The following is a 6000-nucleotide window of genomic DNA, read 5'->3' as shown; positions in this document are numbered from 1 at the left end:
CAACCCTGGCCTGCAAGGGCATGGAGTACAAGCTACTGGTATGACAGTGGTCAATCCTCTTGGTCAACTCCCCTGCTTCTCCTCTAGCTCCATACCCTCCACGACAACAGCAGTGGCAGAGCTATGACCACTTCCACCTCTACTTGCTAAGGAAGGACTTCGAAGCACATGAGGTGATGTGTATAGCCTATCCCAGTATGGAGAGAAATACGGAGCACTTACTGGAGTTCCCTCTTCAAGACCAGATTCTCTTATGTTCTGTCCTTATGAGCTCTAGGGCTCTTGAGTTCCAAGCCTAGGGGAGAAACTCTAAGCCCAGCAAATTTGGAAGAATCCATCTCCCTACATAGGGGCGGCAGCCTTCACAGAGCAGACTAAGGAAAAATGATGATGCTAGCTCAGACCCTGAGGGGGTTTATTACATTAAAGTGAAGAAACTAAAGCTCCTCACTCCAGCACGTTTGAGTCAGGGTCCCCCCTCCTCTTGTCTCACTTGCCACCCCCTCAGAACACCCCAGTGAAATAGAGCTAGAAGAGAAAACGACAAAGCCGGGTTGGGGCAGGCCCTTTTCCAGATCACTCATTAAACCACCAAGTACTGAAACACGTCAGAAGGCTTTTCTATCTAAACTCTGAGAACAAAGACAGAGTAAGGCTAGCACAAATGAAGTGGGTGGAACAAGGATCAAAATGCAGGCTAAAAGCAAAATTCCATTTTTTGGTAAATATAGCTAATGAAAATCCCTTATCTATTTATTTTTTTCCCCAGCTCATGGCCTGCCCAGTGTATTCAATTTCACTGAGCACTAAACACTCTGCCAAGTTCTGGTGACATAGAACGTGCTCTCATGGAGTTACAGTGCAGAGGGAAAGGGGATGAATATTTATGTTCTATGTCTGTAATCCCACAGCCTAAAAAGCATGTGATATTATCCCCATTTATTGAGTTTCAGAAAGAACGGAGGAGGGAGCTTTAACCCAGGTTTAGCTAATTCTAAAATTATTTCCACTCTAAAACGTTTTTTATTTTAAATCATATTTGATCTGCAAAACGCGAAACCCCCCCCCCCTTAGTATTCAGAGAATTGGAATACGCCCTCCAGGAAAAGAAAAAAAAATACAATTTCTGAGAAAACTTTGAAGGCCTTCTAGGAATTTAAAATGTTTTAAATAACTTTCACCGAGTTGGACCCACGCAGCAGTGAATGAGACCAATCTGAACCGGGTTGGAAATTGGAAATGTTCAGTCCTACTCTCAGCCAGTGCTTGACCCTGGGCTTTTGCTGATAAACTCACCAAGGATGAGGATGTGAAGAAAATCGGCAGGTACCTTGGGAATATGTGAACCATTGAGCAGATTGCTGCTCACTCACAGCCATGGCTATGGCCCCAGCTAGCAACTTCTGTGATGGTTAGAGATAAAAAATGAAGGAGTTCAGTAGACTGAGCTGAAAGCTCCTTGTCACGAGGATTCCCAGGTTACTCTCTTAGGAAAGCAGCCTGAGGGAGAGCCAGCCACTCACGGGACAGCAGCAACTGAGACACAGAGGGCTCCCTATGACGATGCACTTACAGTCAACACTCACTGCACCCCAGCTCTCTCAGGCTGTGCTGAACATGGTGACAATCAATCACTCATCTCATTAAGGGGTGCCCATGGGGCTTGACTCTGCCTGTTTAAATAGCAAAAAGCAATGGCAAAGTATGTGCCCTCTTCTGTAGGTATATTATGTATTTTAACAAAAAGTTAAAAAATAAAAAGGTAATAATGACAAGCTGGAGTCAGAGCCTGGGACCAGCCTTAAGCCACCTGCTTCCTTTCCCTTCCTCTGTCTTCACAGTAGTTGGGGCAGCCTACAAAAACCTTCATTTCAGCGTTGGGGTGCAGATAATAAAAGGCAGGGGCTGACCACCATTCCTAGCTCTCATTCCATGAAGGAAAGTCGAAACCTCTTTTCAAATGACTGATTTCACAGGGTTCCTCATTGTAGACTTTCCGTATTCCCTCCAACAGGAAGTTGGAAAGCTCAACCGTGTTTGGAGCGCCAGCAGGTGGAGCTGGAGAGCTGACTGAGCCCCCTTGGTTAGGGGACACTTCAGACAAATGCTTGGGGAACTGAGCAGATGGCACTTGGATGGGACAAAAGGATCAACTTATAGAAGATGCTGTGTATTCTTATCCTGTGGATGTTGTCAAGGAAAAATCATTGTGGAATTCCTTATTTCATTCATTCATTCATTCATTCATTCATTCAACAATATTTAGTAGATGCCCATCACATGCCCAACACTATGTTGAACACTGGAAATGCAGGACGAAATGAGATAGGCACAGTTTCGCCCGCATGCAAATTACATTCTGAAGAATTGGCTCAGCTTAGCAGGTAAGGACGTTCCTGCACTTTAGCATTAGACAGACCTTTGTCTGCATCCTGGCTCTGACATTTAGTTGGAACTATGTAACCTTAGATCTTAGGCAATTGACTCAATCTATCATCCATAAAACAGGGGTAGAAATATCCAACCGAGTAGTTCTCAACAATCCTAGAATCACCTGGGAAATTTTTAAAAATATCCATGCCCAAGCCACTCCCTAGATTTTGATTCAATTGGTCTGGGTAAGTGTCAAATCATCAATAATTTTAAAAGCCACAGATACTTCTACTGAGCAGCCAGTGAAAACTACTCCTCTCTCCTTTAGGGTTAGTGGGAGAATTACACTGAATAGTGCACATGAGTACCTCATGCTTAGTAAACATAACTTCACTGTAAGCTTTGATTCCAAACATAAAAGATGCTAGCTTAGCAGAGGTCCACGTATCTGGGAGAAGACTGTGAGGGTGAAGCTGGTCAGTGAGCAAGGAAGAGCTGAAGAAGATAATTTTGACAGTTTTATTCCTCAAGAGAAAAACATGACTACCAGCCTATACCTTGATCACAACTCAATAGCCACCTCTGCACTGATTTTAACAGGTTAGCTTACTTGGCTATTTCAACAGATGGCTTGTTCTGGGCTTCTTTATCTGTTTATTTCTTTTAATTATCATTGTGAGTACAAACCACAGTTCAGAGTTTAATAATGTTATCAACATGAAAGAACTCAGGGAATATTGTTCCCATGAGCCCTTCCAAAGAATCTAATAGAATATAAGATTTGGGCATCAAAATATCTAGAGAAACATCAACCTAAGAGTGGTGGCAAGCATTAAAAATGTAGTACCAAGACTAGATGAGGGTTAAAGGGAGAAAGAATATATTTAATGACTATATGCTCAGGCAATGCAGATAGGCTATAGCTCTTAGAATAGAAAGCGAATGGAAAGAGCATATGCAAAATCTTAAAACTCTTCTCAGTAATTATTTGAGTAGTGGTGGTATCAATATCATTATTTTGAGACTCATATATGTAAATAGCACCAGTAAATGAGTAATTACGAAGCACTGGATATTCTACTGTCCCCTAAGTACTGGGACCCTTGAGAACTGGGACCCTTGAATGAGAAGTACCAGTATGAACTCATGATGTATTCTATCAAGAGGTGTGTGTGTGTGCGTGCGTGCGTGTGTGTGTGTGTGTGTGTGTGTGTGTGTGTGTGTGTGTGTATGTGTCTGTGAGACAGAGACAGAGAGAGACAATGAGCATGCCTAGCAACCCAGATTCTTAGGCCATGGTCTTGATGTACTTTGCATTTAAAAAAATAAAGAGGCATTTTGGAGAAATGGCTGGTTTGAGGTATAAGATGGGCCTAGAACATCTTTTTATATCAGGTAGTAAGAAAGCTACCAAAACTATTAAGATCATGTCAAAGGCTCTCAGAAGTCAATTTGAAGAGGCTCCCACTGGCTAAAGATGAGACAATTTGAACTTCAGAAAGGATAATAATTACAATTGGAACCCATCAAATATATTTAAATACACTAACTCATAATAATTGTTTAAATAGAATTGGTTATTTGGGAAGGAAAAGAGAGCGCCAAACATCTTGAGAAGTGATAAATAAAGAAGAGTCAAGCATATACATTGCCAAGGCTACATAAACCGAGTACCCCTGGGTACCCACAAAGTGGATGATAGAAATCACCTTATTGTAAAATATTCCAAGTAATAAATGAAGAAGAAATTATAGAATAAGAATGCCATTCTTTTGCAAGCTCTAAAGAATTAATAGATTTAGTTAATGAGCATGAATGGCTGCTAAAATCACCACAAAAGAGAGAAGCAGATACCGTGTGCTTTATGAGGGAAAGACCTCACCACCACCTTAGTGGTGCCAAAGTGTAGCCCAGTAGCAGAGCAGATTCTGAGCATGCAGAGCTACTCTTGCCAAAGGGGCAGTATTGAGTCTGAACAACTTCTGCATCCAGCTGTCAATCAACAAAAATATAGAAAACGGAGGAACATATTGAGCTATACCATAGGACACAATCAATAAATCAGGACTGTGGGAAACTCTACAGATCAAATGCCCTGGGGTTTTCCAACAGATAAATTATAGGGAAAAGAAAAAGAGGTAGGGGAAACCTATAAACTAAAAGAGACTTAAACGACTTCTTTTACGGCTAAGCTGTAGTATCCTTAGCATGCCCCCAATTAGGGATGAGCGATAAACTATTAGAAATATACACACAAGGAGGTGACTGCTATAGAAGCCAGGAGACTGGTTACTCTCAGAGAAAAGGATAAGCTGGGATTGGAGCACATGAAAGGATTTCTGGGATGGCTGGCAAACTTCTATTTCTTGACCTGGGGAGTTTATAAGGAAGTCCATCTTATAAAAATAAATAACAACAATAGTAATATAATAACTATACATTTATTTTATGTGGCTTTTTAAATCTGTTTTATTTTACAATAAAGCTTTTTCAGATTCTTTTGCAAAATGAAGAATAAATGTATAAAGCAAATCTAATGAGCCTCCTAAATTCTCTTTTCTTGGTAAACCTATATTTTATTGGATAGTTTGTTCAGAACAAGTATACGTGTGTTCTGGGAATGTGTTTTCAAGAATCATTACAGTCTAATCAACAAATGTTTATTAAGTACCTACTATGAGCAAGAGTCCACTGGAATTGTTTCATTGTAATTGGCTGATATCTTCAGATACTTGCTCTGTTTCCTGGATTAACAACATACATTGTGTAAGTATTCACTTTCACTGTGGGTTTGAGTTTTCCTGTTATTTTGTTTGTTTATAATGTTTAGTTCTATTAATTGATTGAACTACTGCATTTTGGAGAGGAAAGGTTCATGAGACACTTCCACTTACACAAAGGTAAGTGGTCTCTTCCCTGGGGCTTAGCACTGCTGGCATTGAGGCCAAAGGCCAGTGGTCCAGGGCGCCACCTCCTGCAGGTGTCAGCAGTCAGAACTCTGCTTGCTGGGAATCTGCTCTGTTACTGGGCTACACTTTGGTGACTCATCATCCCAGCCTCACAACCACACCACGTATCTGGATAGTCAGTTCCTGGAAATGACGGTTTCAGAGAGGTTTATAATGGGTAGCAATTCCCAGCAAAACAAAAGAGTGTTTGAGAATGTTTACCAACTCAAGATCACAAACTTACTCCTTTCCACCAGAAAAACGCAGTTTCTAAATTTAAAACTTAGCAAGCACATCAATTTTTATGCTTTTTCTGCAAAGGAACCATGAGAGTTGCAAAACTAAGATATTCCTTTATGGCCAAGAAGCTTCTATCTTAATCAAAAGTAATACATTAATAATAATAATATAGATGATAGACAATAGATAGATAACATTGACCATGGGGCAGAGGCTGTTTTAAGCAGATTGCATGCATTCATTTATGTAATCCTCACACAACCCAAATAGAGGGCACTATAACCTTCCCATTTTACAGAGAGTGAAACAGAGGAGCAGAGAGGTTAAATAACATACCCAAGGTCATATAGGTACTAAGCAGCAATGCTAGGACTCAAGCCACGTGGTCTGGCTACAGAGCCTGTGCTATTCGCCACATGTTACTATACTGCCAGAAGTC

This window comes from Balaenoptera musculus, chromosome 2, assembly GCF_009873245.2.
Source record: "Balaenoptera musculus isolate JJ_BM4_2016_0621 chromosome 2, mBalMus1.pri.v3, whole genome shotgun sequence".
In the NCBI taxonomy this organism is placed as follows: domain Eukaryota; kingdom Metazoa; phylum Chordata; class Mammalia; order Artiodactyla; family Balaenopteridae; genus Balaenoptera; species Balaenoptera musculus.
This window is presented reverse-complemented; position numbering follows the sequence as displayed.